The 16,908-nt window shown below is 42.3% G+C and overlaps 1 protein-coding gene across 2 annotated transcripts in view; it reads left to right on the top strand.

Moving 5' to 3' along the window:
• LOC134839138 (transcription factor Dp-1-like) overlaps positions 1–16,908 on the top strand; it is a 367,543-nt gene that overhangs the window by 193,030 nt on the left and 157,605 nt on the right. The gene's annotated exons all lie outside the window — the stretch shown is intronic.

The following is a 16,908-nucleotide window of genomic DNA, read 5'->3' as shown; positions in this document are numbered from 1 at the left end:
CGTGACGATCACGCATGATAAGACCCTTAGCAGAAGAAAATAGTGAGAAGGAAGGCTTCAGTGGGGAAGTAGTGGAGAGCAGTACCCTCCCGTGCCACGAATTGAGAGTAATAACGACGTTATTACAGGAAAATTACGGAAGCGGAGGCTCGGCACCCCAGAGACAGTTTATGGTGAAGGACTATAATAAACTGACTTTTTAGCTACTCTGATGCCATAAAACTTTGAATTAACACCGGTTTTGTTTGATCTTTTAGAATATGAGTAGCTAGAAAGAGGAAAGGGTCAACCCACATATTCTGATCACGTAGTCTGAGGATCCGAGACCCAGCTATGTGGTTGTGTTCGCATGTAAACGAAAGCTGATCAAAAGTCGTTTGACTGATGGCCTGAAAGTAGTATCTTTTTACTGGGTGAAAATGTTCAAAAGGCAGTGAGATGTAGTATAATGCCATTTGTGACACGTAGTGAGTTGAGGTGGAGTAGATAAATTTCATTTTCTAATGCGATTTGTAAGGTTGATTATAGGGAACTGGAACACTACTTGACGATAACGCTGTGTTATGCGATCAATAGGGACATTGATGGGAAATGTCCGGGGATTATGTGCCATTCTGCCAGACTGGCACAGCGCAATCTTCCGGCGAAACACGAAAAAACGATTAAAAGCCTTAAAGACAAAAAAGTGCTGCGAAGGAGGGTAGAAATATTTAGAAATTTCAATTTTCAAAATTTCGATTGTCGAACGAATATTTCTCAGAAATACAAAATTGGCCATTTTGACTGAAAGAGGTAGAAAAAATAGGAACAACAGCAAATATAGTGAAAATTTTGAATTAACACCGGTATTGTTTGATATTTTAGAATATGAGTAGCTAGAAAGAGGAAAGGGTCAATCCATGTCCAATGGACTTAACATAGAATTGTCACCAAAAACATAGTAAAATAGGTTATTCGAGCCGTGTTTTTAATAGCAATCACGTAGTCTGAGGATCCGAGACCCAGCTATGTGTTTGTGTTCTCATGTAAACGAAAGCTGATCAAAAGTCGTTTGACTGATGGCCTAAAAATAGTAACTTGTTACTTAGCCCTAAACAGACCAGAAAACCAACTGGCAAGGTAGAGACGGTGAAAAACGAGTAGAATTAAGGTAACTGACGACTGCCAGTCGTTAATAGGTACTTTTTCTACGCTCCGTCACTGTGTAGTATTTGGGCGAATATTACAGGGTTAGTTTTAATTGACATGCTAATTTTTAAAGTTTCGAATTAGACGTGAACGACAAGTAATTTTTTTATATTTCGCACACACTGAAACGGCGAAACAGAACAACAAGAGTTGCAGTGAAAACAGCTACGAGAAAATAACGAAAGATTGAAGTTATGACTGTAAGTTGTCAGAAACCACTCCGAGTTGTAACGATTGTGCCGCTACAATCGTTTTGTTACCGAACAGTTCACAAGAACAAGGAAGGGCGTTGGGACGACGTGTCCAGCCTTCCGGAAACAAATAGGAGTGCTATTTCCCGGATTCCAAAATCCGGAGTGGCAAACGAGACTCAAACTGTTTTATAAAAACTTTTAGCTTCCTGGTTACGTCCTGAGTTGAATTTAATTACCATCCAGATTCATTATCAGAGAATGAGAAGGTAGGAGTGAGGGAAAGGGTTGATCCATTTTCGATTGAGTTGATGATTTTTATCTACTGAGAAAAAAACAATAGTAATATAAAAAATAGTAGTAACCCTGTTTTTAGGAGTGACCTCGTGGACTGGGGATTTTGAGACCCAGCCATGTGCTCACTATTTTGCATATAATTAAGTTAGTTTGAGTGTTTTGACCGAAGCCGGAAACAGTAACGTTTTGTCGACCCGATGTTAGAAAGACCACCAAAAGAACTGTCTTGGCAGGGACGGTGAAAAGCCTGTAGAGCTGTGTTTAGACGCTAGCCAGTCGTTTTAGAGCCTAGCTTTATTTTCCTTCGATATGTACTTCCGGTCAAATGTTACATTTTTGGATGAGATGACTCGAATCATAATTGCGAAAAGTCGATAAAGTATGTGCTAGAGTAAAATTTCTTTTCGCAATTTCACTGAAATCAGCAAGTCGAGTAGGGTTGTCTTGTTCCCGACAGAGAACATCGCGAATTCAACCGAGAATGCCCTCGCTGGGCAAAAGAGAACCCTGATTTGGCAGGCAGACGAGTGAAGCTGCCCAATGGTCCAAACGACTAAAATTCTTGAGTCAAAACTTCTTATTCCCAAAAACTTGTAGAGTTTTTTCTTATTTGATTTAATCAATTGTAGAGTCGCGTCACTATGTGAGTACTGAATTTAATTTCTTGAGTTTGTCTTACCCGATTATGTTGAGATAAGGCAGGTTATTGGATATAGCTTGATCCATCTGAAATGGATCAAAGGTTCACTGCCCAGTAAAAACTTGAGTTCCCCACCCTATTTTCAGGTGGGGAGTTCGCGTGTTTTAGGTATTTGGAGACTTAGCCATGGGGGCGTTCCTATTTCTAAAGTGCGGAGGGCGAGGGCGTATTTGGTAGTGGCCTGCAAGCTGTAACACGATTCTGTAGTCCCATGTTTTAAGCGAACCAAATTGGCTCCGACAGAATGAGGTACAAAACACAAGAGATAGTGTACCAGACGCTCGAGCCAATTGTTATAGGGCCTCTTTTTCCTAACCTCATGTGTGACATGAGCGGACGACTGTTAAACTAACTCGAATTTTTCAAAAATCACCGTTTCCCCAAAAATCAAGATAAATTTCAGAATATGACCGATCGGCACATCCCGTATCTTTGCTTCACTTCAGTCTGATGATAATTCATATTTGATCGGAAATGTTCTCATTGATTGTTTTCTTTATATCATATTATAATACTTTGCCTCCTTGTTTCAATAATACCAGGTAATTTAACACACGATCAAAACGACATCTAACAAAAATGACATGAAAACCTCAATTGCTTGTAACATATTTCGTCTGCAAACAAATGCGTCTGAAGAAGTGCAAGTCGGATTTCTGGTTTCGGGCATGTCGCCTTGCTAATCTGTACAACGAATACTTCAAACGTGACATATTGTTTGGCCCAGAATGCAAAAACAGACTTCAAGGAATGTACACAACACAAAGTTTTTCAAAACTCGCTACAACGAATCAGACACATGCACTTGGCGCATTTTATGCGAATGCAAGAATTGTAGAGACCTGAAGAAACTTACACTTATAACTGAAAACTAAACTTGGAACAATGCAATGACAGGGTTTTATGCGAACCCTTGGATTATCTTCCTAAATCCTTTGTTTCTATCAATATGATTACTTTTTTTACAATAGCGAACCATATCCATTTAATATGATTTTAAAAGATTTCATAAGTTTTGCAAGCTAAACGTTAAATTATTTCACTGGTAGCATATTGATTGTGTTACCACTTATTATCCTTTTTTCATATCCTCCTTGATCATTGAAATAATTGAAGTGTTGTGCCAGTCAGTCATATTTGGAAGTTTGACCTTGAGGAATACAAACTGTGCAATTTTGGGAGAAAATTTAAATTTTCAAAAAATTCGAATTGAGCCTGTCATGCTCAACTTTCCGTCGATATGTGCTTCCGAGCGAATGTTACATTTTTGGATGAGAAGACTCGAATCATAATTGCGAAAAGTCGATAAAGTATGTGCTAGAGTAAAATTTCATTTCGCAATTTCACTGAAATCAGCAATTTGAGTAGATTTGTCTTGTTCCCGACAGAGAACATCGCGAATTCAACCGAGAATGCCATCGCTGGGCAAAAAAGAACCTTGATTTTGCAGGCAGACGAGTGAAGCTGCCCAATGGTCCAAACGACTAAAATTCTTGAGTCAAAACTTCTTATTCCCAAAAACTTGTAGAGTTTTTTTCTTATATGATTTAATCAATTATAGAGTCGCGTCACTGTGTGAGTACTGAAATTAATTTCTTGAGTTTGTCTTACCCGATTATGTTGAGATAAGGCAGGTTATTGGTTATAGGTTGATCCATCTGAAATGGATCAAAGGTTCAATGCCCAGTAAAAACTTGAGTTCCCAACCCTAGTTTTAATGGAGCTCGCGTGTTTTAGGTATTTGGAGACCTAGCCATGGGGCGTTCCTATTTCTAAAGTGCGGAGGGGGACGGCGTTTTTGGTAGTGGCCTGCAAGCTGTAACACGATTCTGTATTCCCATGTTTTAAGCGAACCAAATTGGCTCCGACAGAATGAGGTACAAAAACACAAGAGATAGTGTACCTGACGCTCGAGCCAATTGTTATAGGGCCTCTTTTTCCTAACCTCATGTGTGACATGAGCGGACGACTGTTAAACTAACTCGAATTTTTCAAAAATCACCGTTTCCCCAAAAATCAAGATAAATTTCAGAATATGACCGATCGGCACATCCCGTATCTTTGCTTCACTTCAGTCTGATGATAATTCATAATTGATCGGAAATGTTCTCATTGATTGTTTTCTTTATATCATATTATAATACTTTGCTTCCTTGTTTCAATAATACCAGGTAAATTAACACACGATCAAAACGACATCTAACAAAAATGACATGAAAACCTCAATTGCTTGTAACATATTTCGTCTGCAAACAAATGCGTCTGAAGAAGTGCAAGTCGGATTTCTGGTTTCGGGCATGTCATCTTGCTAATCTGTACAAAGAATACTTCAAATGTGACATATTGTTTGGCCCAAAATGCAAAAACAGACTTATAGGAATGTACACAAAATTTTTCAAAACTCGCTACAACGAATCAGACACATGCACTTGGTGTATTTTATGCGAATGCAAGAATTGTAGAGACCTGAAGAAACCTACACTTATAACTGAAAACTAAACTTTGAACAATGCAATGACGGGGTTTTATGCGAACCCTTGGATTATCTTCCTAAATCCTTTGTTTCTATCAATATGATTACTTTTTTTACAATAGCGAATCATATCCATTTAATATGATTTTAAAAGATTTCATAAGTTTTGCAAGCTAAACGTTAAATTATTTCACTGGTAGCATATTGATTGTGTTACCACTTATTATCCTTTTTTCATATCCTCCTTGATCATTGAAATAATTGAAGTGTTTTGCCAGTCAGTCATATTTGGAAGTTTGACCTTGAGGAATACAAACTGTGCAATTTTGGGAGAAAATTTAATTTTTCAAAAAATTCGAATTGAGCCTGTCATGCTCAACTTTCCGTCGATATGTACTTCCGGGCGAATGTTACATTTTTGGATGAGAAGACTCGAATCATAATTGCAAAAAAGTCGATAAAGTATGTGCTAGAGTAAAATTTCATTTCGCAATTTCACTGAAATCAGCAATTTGAGTATATTTGTCTTGTTCCCGACAGAGAACATTGCGAATTCAACCGAGAATGCCATCGCTGGGCAAAAAAGAACCTTGATTTCGCAGGCAGACGAGTGAAGCTGCCCAATGGTCCAAACAACTAAAATTCTTGAGTCAAAACTTCTTATTCCCAAAAACTTGTCGAGTTTTTTTTATTATATGATTTAATCAATTATAGAGTCGCGTCACTGTGTGAGTACTGAAATTAATTTCTTGAGTTTGTCTTACCCGATTATGTTGAGATAAGGCAGGTTATTGGTTATAGGTTGATCCATCTGAAATGGATCAAAGGTTCAATGCCCAGTAAAAACTTGAGTTCCCAACCCTAGTTTTAATGGAGCTCGCGTGTTTTAGGTATTTGGAGACCTAGCCATGGGGCGTTCCTATTTCTAAAGTGCGGAGGGGGACGGCGTATTTGGTAGTGGCCTGCAAGCTGTAACACAATTCTGTAGTCCCATGTTTTAAGCGAACCAAATTGGCTCCGACAGAATGAGGTACAAAAACACAAGAGATAGTGTACTTGACCCTTGAGCCAATTTTTATAGGGCCTCTTTTTCTTAACCTCATAACTGACATGAGCGGACGACTGTTAAACGAACACGAAATTTTCAAAAATCACCGTTTTCCTAAAAATCAAGATAAATTTCAGAATCTGACCGATCGGCACATCCCGTATCTTTGCTTCACTTCAGTCTGATGATAATTCATAATTGATCGGAAATGTTCTCATTGATTGTTTTCTTTATATCATATTATAATACTTTGCCTCCTTGTTTCAATAATACCAGGTAATTTAACACACGATCAAAACGACATCTAACAAAAATGACATGAAAACCTCAATTGCTTGTAACATATTTCGTCTGCAAACAAATGCGTCTGAAGAAGTGCAAGTCGGATTTCTGGTTTCGGGCATGTCACCTTGCTAATCTGTACAAAGAATACTTCAAATGTGACATATTGTTTGGCCCAGAATGCAAAAACAGACTTATAGGAATGTACACAAAATTTTTCAAAACTCGCTACAACGAATCAGACACATGCACTTGGTGTATTTTATGCGAATGCAACAACTGTAGAGACCTGAAGAAATTTACACTTATAACTGAAAACTAAACTTTGAACAATGCAATGACAGGGTTTTATGCGAACCCTTGGATTACATTCCTAAACCCTTTGTTATTATCATGATTATTATTATTACAATAGCGAATCATATCCATTTAATTTGATTTTAAAAGATTTCATAAGTTTTGCAAGCTAAGCGTTAAATTAATTTACTGGTAGCATATTGAATGTGTTACCTTTTATTATCCTTTTTTTAAACCTCCTTGATCATTGAAACAATTGAAGTGTTGTGCCAGTCGGTCATATTTGGAAGTTTGACCTTGAGGAATACGAACTGTGCAATTTTGGGAGAAAATTTAATTTTTCAAAAAATTCGAATTAAGCCTGTCATGCTCAACTTTCTCGCGAAAACTGATAATCTCAAAATTGGAAGATCAGAACATCCGATTTACAATCGCGGGAAAGTACTTAAAAAAACAGCGGGAAATTGCTATTCGCAACTTCCAGATATAAAAGAACCACGAGTAGAGCCGTCTTATCCTGAAATAGGAGAAGGAGTGATTACAGAAGGAGAATACATTTATTCGAGCTGAACTAGAGTGAACCCTCAGTGGAAAGGTGGACAGCTGGGGTGTCCCAATGGTTCAGACCAAAAATTCAATTCTTGAGTCAAAACTTATTTCCCTTGTTGAAATTAATTAGTATAAAACTTCTCAAGTTATCATACTTAATTCTCGAGTTGCTTACTGATTTCGTTACTCCAATTCTTGAGTGTGCTGATATGTGAGTACCCAATTTAGTTTTCTCGAGTGTGTTTTTTGATTGTTATGTTGAGCTAAGGAGAGTTTTAGGTTGATCCATCTGAAATGGAGCAAAGTTTCACTGTCTAATAAAAAGTAACTTGCGGATTGTTCCGACCCTGTTTTTAAGGGAGTTCGTGTATTTTAGGTATTTTGAGACCTAAGTATGGGGACGTTCTTATTTTCTAGAGTGGGGGATATTTTGGTAGCGGCCTTTAAGCTGTAACGGGTTTTTAGTCTCATGTCGCAAGCGAACCGAATTGGCTCCGACCGTTTTGAGGTAGAAAAACACGAGAGATAGTGTCCCTGACTCTTGAGCCAATGGTTATAGGGCCTATTCTCAAGTAGGCGACTGTTACATAGTGTTTTTATGGCGCTCTTGGGTGTTTTTACGATATTATGACTACGGAGTCGAACACACTTGACGCAGCTCCGGGCTACATGCCCATTCTAGAGTACCGGTGGTACGGTTCAGCGGGAACGTGTAAACTTTCCGGTTGTACCGTGATAGCTTTTTAAGAAAACTCGAGAAAACTTCCTGGTACGCTCTCCGAACGAGGCTTAGCTAACCGAGTAAGGGGGTAACTAGGGGGACAAAAAAACGAGCAAAAGACAAAAAGCAAAACAAAAACCGAAAAAGAACAGAAAAAGGAACAAAAACTATAAAACAGAAAATGACAAAGACTTTGACACCAAATTAGTTGGATCAAACCTTTATATTAATTAAATAGTATAACCATACTGTTTTTTATAAGACCGATCATTTCGATCATTTCAGCAATCTGAAAAGGTGCCCGAGTGTGGGTCGTTGTGAAGGGTTTTCAGATAGCTTGCAACTTAGCTGGGTCAATAGGAGACGAGACTGGAACAGGTGACCAGTCGAGTAGTAAAGTGGTTCACAGGGACTTAGCTGGACCATTAGGAGACTTGACTGCAACAGGTGACCAGTCGAGTGGGAAAGTGGTTCACAGGGACTTAGCTGGACCATTAGGAGACTTGACTGGAACAGGTGACCAGTTGAGTGGGAAAGTGGTTCACAGGGACTTAGCTGGACCATTAGGAGACTTGACTGGAACAGGTGACCAGCCAAGTGGGAAAGTGGTGCTGGTGGTCATGTGCAGGACAAGTCAAGGAAACAACCGGCACGGAATCAGAGCAACAAGAGAGGACGGGGGTGTTCTCAAGTTGGTCAATCGGGTATCGTTAAAATCCACATTACATTATAGGAGATATGTGTGAAATTGGATAAGCGCAACCCCACTGTTTTGAGGAAGTTTTTACTCAAGCAGGCCTGGAAACAGGTTCTACGATTTTCTCTCGATTGATTTAGCACCCGGCGCTTAAGGTAATTTTCGGCTTAAGAGGGGCTAAAGAGGGGGGAGGTTAGAAGGGGGGCTGGTTAGGTTAGAGGTTGGTGGTTGTAAAGTGTAAAAGGGGGGGACACATTAGAGTAACTAATTGATCGGCATCGTCGATTTAGTTACATTAGATTCTTACACGCGTTGATTATAAGAAACGGATATTCAAACTTAACATCGAGTTAAGGTAGGTAACCTGGTCGGATCGGGAGGGGGGAACGGACATAGACAGTTTTTGTGATACCCCATAAAACCGCTAGCAGGGGGGAGGAGAAGGCAATCGGGTACCAGACATTTTTTTGTTGTTGTTCAGATAAAGGGTTGGCACGAGTCACCTTTGAATTTAAGGTGGGTTTATTTCTCTGTTTTTATCATTATAAAATTTTTTCTCTCTGTTCAAATTTTGACGCTTTTGGTAAAAAGTTTTAATCGGTTTTGGACAAACAGGTGATCACAAGACACCTCGAACAAGTTGGGTTTCAACTTGCATCAAAAAGAGAAATATATACAAGGGGGCTTGTAATTCTAACTTTTGGCCAGTAAGACTGGGTTTTTTGGAAAAAATTTTGCTAGAGCTCAAGTGGTGGTAAAAGGCAGTCTTAGGACAGGCAGTCTTGGGAGAGGCAGTCTTGGGACAGGCAGTCTTGGGACAGGCAGTCTTGGGACAGGCAGTCTTGGGACAGGCAGTCTTGCGACAGGCAGTCTTGGGACAGGCAGTCTTGGAACAGGCAGTCTTGGGACAGGCAGTCTTGGGACAAGCAGTCTTGGGACAGGCAGTCTTGGGACAGGCAGTCTTGGGACAGGCAGTCTTGGGACAGGCAGTCTTGGGACAGTAGTCTTGGGACACGCAGTCTTGGGACAGGCAGTCTTGGGACAGGCAGTCTTGGGACAGGCAGTCTTGGGACAGGCAGTCTTGGGACGGGTAGTCTTGTGACAGGCAGTCTTGTGACAGGCAGTCTTGGGACAGGCAGTCTTGGGACAGGCAGTCTTGGGACAGGCAGTCATGGGAGAGGGAAGTCTGGGGACAGTACCAGAAAGTCTTGGGACAGTACCAAAAAGTCTTGGGACAGGCAGTCTTGGGACAGGCAGTCTTGGGACAGGCAGTCTTGGGACAGGCAGTCTTGGGACAGGCAGTCTTGGGACAACAGTCTTGGGACAGGCAGTCTTGGGACAGGTAGTCTTGGGACAGGCAGTCTTGGGACAGGCAGTCTTGGGACAGGCAGTCTTGGGAGAGGGCAGTCTGGGGACAGTACCAGAAAGTCTTGGGACAGTATCAAAAAGTCTTTGGACAGTACCTAGAAGTCTTGGGACAGTACCAAAAAGTCTTGGGACAGTACCTAGAAGTCTTGGGACAGTACCTAGAAGTCTTGGGACAGTACCTAGAAGTCTTGGGGCAGTACCTAGAAGTCTGGGGACAGCACCAGAGAAGTGTTGGGACAGTACATAGAAGTGTTGGGACAGTACATCGAAGTGTTGGGACAGTACCGGGAGGTCTTGGGACGGTACAAAGAAGTGGTGTGACGGTACTAAAGGGTCTTAAGACAGGTCGAAGTAACTAGATCAAAAGCAATAGGACTAGTCGGGACGTTGAATCGCGATAGATCCGATTCTGTTAGGATCACGAATTAGTAAAATTTTAAAAGAAAATAGAAACGTTATTTTTTATTATTTTATTTATTATCAGAAAATTGATCCTTAGAATAGAATTTTGTAAATAGTAATATTGTAAATAGAAATAATTGTAAATACAAATCATGAGACGGAGCAGGGTACCGATAGCTGAAAAAAAAAGAGCTACGGAGTCAAAGACAAAACATAACTCGTCACAACGAAAGGTGACAACGGTTGGCCCAAGAATAACAATGAAGAACTTTTCAGTGAGCATGGTCAACACAAGAAGTTCAAAAGAGAACAAGACAAAAGAGGGCGCTGAGGGGAAACAAACGGAACGCTGAGATTGACCTAGAAACACCAGACCAGAGTGTTGATGAGGTGGAGAAGAAGACGACGGATTCGACACCGATGCCGAATGCAGAGGAACAAAATCAAAAATCCATGGAACTCTCACCGATAGACAGGGGGAGGACACGACGGGCAACACGCCAGAAACAGTAAAGGACGAATCTCAAGTAAAAAGAACGTCATTTACAGAAAGGATAGCAATGATGGTCGGGATGAAATCGAGAAACAGAGTGACGGAAGAACCGAAAGCCGTGAAGGGCAAAACATTTGGAACAGTTTCCATGATAACAACAGAGGCCAACCAAGACGATGACCAGGTTAAACAGGGGCAGCAGCCAACAATATAGCCAAAGCTGACCATGAAACAACAACTCCTCTTGAACTGGGCGATTTGATGGCGAAGCTAGACCAGATCGACAAGAAACTAAAGCACAGCGAGGAGGATAGAGATGTGATAAAGAAAGAATTAAGATACAACAAACACGAGTACCTGGACAACAACTATTTCAATCTGGCGAGGGCGACAGAAGAAAAGCTTCAGCAGATATCAGACAAGGTAGAGGCCACTGACGGAGAGCGAGATAAGAACATCAAAAAAGACATGCAAGAAATGAAGCAACGGTATGACGCTGTGAACAGACAGTTGGGGAGTCTGGAAACGAGAATGGACACAATGAGAAGGGACCAAGCTGATTTCATGTGCCATACAGGCAAAACTAGATGCCATCTTGAGAAACTCTACATCACAAGATAGGCCGGCAACGGATCGAACGCAAGGTAACAGAGTTGATTTCGTGGAACCACAACGGAACAAACGGCAGTCAACGCCGTTACCATTACCCCGGGATGCAGCGAGCACAGCACCGGGGGGGGGCAAGACAATCATGAAAAGTGGAACCGCAAATACGACGAGGGTCCAGGCAATTCCACGACCTACAATAATGCGGGACATGGTGCCATGACGTGGGCTAGCACCTGAGAAATGATGAACAGGACGCTAGAAGCCTTCGCCACAAGGAATACCGACTCGAGTGACAGAGGAAGCAACAAATCCAGGAAAACCTTCAAGAAACCGAAGGAGTTCAAAGATGATTCAGATGGATGCATTGACACTTGGGTAGAAGTCATGAGGTTGCACTTAGAACAAGACAACTTGAACGATGAGAGGCAAGCATGCACAGCGATACTCAGCAACTTAGAAGGCACGGCGTTGAAATGTGTAGTTGCAAAGAAAGAAGAGGAACGCGACACAGCGGACAAGATCTTCGAGATATTTTTGAATCGATTCGGGTCAGGCAAGAAGGGTCACCAAGCGATGATGAGATTCGAAAAAAGAAGGCAAAGGAACAATAAATCAATTGATCGGTTCCTAGATGATCTCGAGAGTTTGAGACGAAAGAGTGATCCTGAAGAGTCAACAAACAGAAGGAACTTTAGCATCGCCTCGAAGTTCATCGATGGGGTGAAAAGTGACGACTTGAGAACAATGTTAGCAACATACTATACACTGTCGAAAGACAGCGCACCGACTCCAGAAGAGATGAGACAGAAGTCAAGAGAGTACATGCTAATGAAACCCAAGAAATACTCATATTCGGATAACAGGAACATGCAAGGGGGGAGTCAACCACAAAGGTCGTCATGGTATAAGCCTAGAGATGACATGGACAAACGTAGATCATGCGCAAACTGCGGGTCAACTGATCATCACGTGGCGGATTGCACAACATACAAACAGGGCATGAAGATTCTGGGATATGAACCCGATGAGGAAGATATGAGCCAGATAGAAGAACACGAGTTCTAAAGTGGCTTGATCATCAAGATAGGTGCGAGATGTTTCTTCTGCAATCAAGAAGGGCACTTCAGGATGGACTGTCCTTTGTTTTGGGAGGCAGTCAAGAACCAGAGTCACCCCAAGAATAAGTTGGCGTTAGCGGCGGTGCAGAACCAGAGAAACGGACAAACTGAGTTTGAAACAAAAAATTCAGAAGCACCGAGTGCGGAACTAACAACGAAGACGGTGAAAGCTGTAACGCAAGTCAACAAGGCAATAGAGGCCACGGCCAGGAATGCCCTAGAGATAAATTATGAGAAGGCGGCGGCAGAGGCTATTAACAAAGTGAAACAGGACCTAGCGACGAAGGAAATAGAGCAACGATTGAAACAGGAGATCGAAAAGCAGAAGTTAAACGAGACGTTAGGTTGGTCGGTACCGGTGCCAGAAGCCGTAGCAGGGTCAACAAAGAGTGGAAATTGCAACACTCTGAAAATGGTGACGGGAAAACCATTCGACATAACAAAGATCGGAGCTAACATAATGTCAATAATCACTGTGGGCGGCCATGAAGTAACGAGGAACTTGAACGAACCCAGCGATCAGACAATAATGCACATTGATTTGTACGCAGATTACTTGAGTGCGATAAGCCCACAGACGACTTCTAGAGCCTTGAGAAGCTTCTCACAAGAGGTGGCAGCAAGTCAGTCCGTGTTGAGAACATATATACAGAAGCTTATCGTCCGCATGAGGTGATGCTGAATATAGATGGGATAAACATCTATACGAAAACCATGATAACATGTGATGAAGATCTAGTGGGGCAGATCTACGTGGGCAAAGAAGAACTAAAAGTGAGATTGATTGGAAACTGCGCCATGCTGGAAGCAGATGCAATGCACATCGGGACGGAAGCGGACGTATCAGCAGGTGTGCTTGACATAAGTGGCAAGAAGACTCAGTTACGTGGGTTACTTGATAAGGGAGCGGTCTTGAGTGTTATACCAATCGAAACTTGGGAACGAATGGAATTCGACAAAGATGACTTGCTAGACTCAAGAATACGGCTATCAGCTGCGAACAAAGGGGCGCTGCGGATACTAGGCAGAACACCAATAATAGCCCTAAATCTAGGGGAACTTAACCTGTGGATGAGCTTTCTTGTGGTGGAGAACCTAGACAAGTCTGACCAGTTCATTTTAGGCAGAGACTTCATCAGGAACTTCGATGTAACGATTGATCTAAACAATGCCATGTTCAGGATTCGAAACCCGGATAGGAAGTACGTAAGTAAACCGGTAAATCTGATAATGGCAAATGAGAGTAAAGTGCCGGTGTTCTTGAGTAGAACGGTAAGGCTGAAGGCGAACGAAGCGGCAATTGTAAGCTTACGGATGAAAAACTTTAATGAATTAGGTGATAGTAAGCAAGTATGCATAGTTCCCAATCCAAACAGTCAAAGTGCTGCTGTTTTAGGAAGATCCTTCTCGATAACCAAGAGCGGTCTCTGCGTCAGTGTCTTGTTGAATACTCTTGACATACCCATAACAATCCAGAGAGGAAGGAAGTTGGGATATGCCTTACCCGTGAAAACTCGATATGAAATGATTGAAATTGTAAAAAAGAATGATGTACTTGAATGTCCCAATCACAGGGACAAGATTTGCATCTTGAGACGATTGAATAAAATAAAAGGTTCATCAGGTCTTGTAAAGTCACTTAAGTCAGAGACAGATGATGGACTCTCGAGTTGTTCAAATTTCTCAGAAAGACCAACACTAGTAGAGGGGCAGATGAAGATCTAGTGGGGCAGATCTACGTGGGCAAAGAAGAACTAAAAGTGAGATCGAGTGGACACTGCGCCATGCTGGAAGAAGATGCAATGCACATCGGGATGGAAGCGGACGTATCAGCACATGTGCTGGACATAAGTGGCAAGAAGACTCAGTTACGTGGGTTACTTGATACGGGAGCGGTCTTGAGTGTTATACCAATGGAAACTTGGAAATGAATGGAAATCGACAAAGATGACTTGATTGACTCAAGAATACGGCTATCAGCTGCGAACAAAGGGGCGCTGCGGGTACTAGGCAGAACACTAATAATAGCCCTAAATCTGGGGGAACGCAACCTGTGAATGAGCTTTCTTGTGGTGGAGAACCTAGACGAGTCTGATCAGTTCATTTTGGCCAGAGACTTCATCAGGAACTTCGACGTAACGATTGATCTAAACAATGCCATGTTCAGGATTCGAAACCCGGATAGGAAGTACGTAAGTAAACCGGTAAATCTGATAATGGCAAATGAGAGTAAAGTGCCGGTGTTCTTGACTAGAACGGTAAGGCTGAAGCAAGACAGGGAGCTACAAACAGATCCCTCCTCAGGAACGAACAACTCGGATGAACAAGAAGTACAAGGAGGTGAAGAACTTGAAAAAATTGCGGTATCGAGGAAACCGTTCAGGAAACTATCAAGCAACTCGAATGTCAGAACAAATATGGTGCCAGAAGACGATAGAAAGATCATGAATAGGATAGTGTGCGTAAAGCTGAAAGATGACATCCACAACCCTTGGAAAATGAATGGTCAGATAATGGCACTAATGGAACATGTCAAGGCGAGATATAGGCTGTCGGATCTAATAAGGGTCCAAGAGAATGACAAGATGACAAGTAACCTCTCCACATGGATCCGGACGGGGTCCAAAGAGAAGGGGGACCTGGAAGAAGACAGCTACAAGATCTTGAGCCAGTTTTACAAAGAAAGAAAAGATTTACTCTATCACACAGCTGATGGGGTGGTAGCGTGCAAGAGAAAGGATGAGGAGAAGATATTACACAAGCATAACCTCATCATATTGCCACAGTTGTATCAGACCGAAGTGTTATTCAGATCGCACGATCAAATGGGGCACCAGAGGATAGACAAGGTGCAACAGAGAATACTTCACAGGTTTGATTGGCCAGGATTAAGGAAAGCCTGCGAGAGATGGGTGAATACATGCCTAGCATGCCTGCAAGTGAAAGACCCAAGGAAGATGGAGTTCCCACTCAAGTCCGTTGAGAGCTCGGAATTCAACGAAGTCGTGCAAATAGACCACCAAAAGACCACCACTAGTCATAATAGATCACTTCACAAAGCTGGCGGAAGCAATGCCGCGTCAGACAGCCTCGGCAGAGAAAATTTGTGACCACCTGTTAACACATTGGATATCACGGTATGGCTGTCCCATGACTTTTCAGTCGGACAACTGCAAAGCGTTCGTGGGGGACTTGACGAAAGAATTGATGAAGAGGTCTCACATAGCTCAAACGCATTCAACGACCTACCATCCCCAGACCAACGGGCTGGTAGAAAGACAGAATAGAACGTTGGTGAACATGCTGAGGGTATACTGCTCAAGGTACATGTTAGATTGGGATAAATATCTGCCGCAGGTGGTAGGGGCGTACAACAGTACGCAACACTCAACAACAGTAATCAGTCCCTTCATGATGTTGACAGGCAAGAAAAGAGCAATGCCCCCAACATTCTTTTACCCGGAGTGCGAAGGGAAAAAGGCGTCGCCTCAAGCTTATGTGAAAGAAGCGATCAGGAGACAGCAGGAACTAAACGAGCTCTGCAGGAGGAATACTGCGCAAGCACAAATGAGACAGCGCAAGAAATACGTTAAAAGGATAATGCAAGCGAAACCATATGCAGTCAGCCAGTACGTGTGGGTCTTCCAGAATGTCATACCTCCAAAAGGGACAAAGAAAAAACTTAAGAAATCGAGAGTACCATTCAAGATAACGGAAGTACACCAACAAGGACAGTTCTACCGTTTGAATACGGGGCGCGCAGCACATTATGAAAATCTGAAGCCTCATGTACCATCACAAGAAGACTGGTGCGTACCACAGAACATGGAAAGACTCGAGTACCTACTGGTGGAGCCAGCGTGTGAGGTGAATGAAAAAGGCACAAGAGAGAAAAACGATGGCAATTAGGGCTTCAGTTTGGACGACAATGAAAAAATAGAAGCGGATTCAGAGGCAGAATCCTTTGTGGAAGAAAATTGGAACAATCCGGAGCAGGACGAGGTGCCGAAGTGGGCGGAACCAGACTTGCCGATAACGACAGGAACCAGGAGCGGTAATCGTAAGCGGACAAGCATGAGGTACAATAGGTACGGGGATGCCTTTTTGATTGACAAGATACGGCCTGAAGAATTGAGCCACGAGTTACTGAGTGTAGAGGAATTGGTGGCAGACGATGAATGGCATATCATCAACGACAGCGAACACTACCCAAAGGAGGACTACTCCACACCAGAACAAGAAACAGATCTGGAGCAGAGCGAGATAGAGAGGAGGGAGAACAAGAACCTGAGAATACTAGAGTGGATGCGTGAGGTCAAGAGCAAAGGAGATGAAGGGCTAAGCATCCAGCAGGTCGATGTGTCAGCAGAACAACACGTGAAAACGGAAGATCCCCTCTTCGTGTGGACGGCAACCGACAGGCTGCTCGAAATACCACCAGATAAATTAGACCCAGGATCATCGACACGGACGTC

This window comes from Symsagittifera roscoffensis, chromosome 2 (genome assembly GCF_963678635.1).
Source record: "Symsagittifera roscoffensis chromosome 2, txSymRosc1.1, whole genome shotgun sequence".
NCBI classification, from domain to species: Eukaryota; Metazoa; Xenacoelomorpha; order Acoela; family Convolutidae; genus Symsagittifera; species Symsagittifera roscoffensis.
This window is presented reverse-complemented; position numbering and strand designations above follow the sequence as displayed.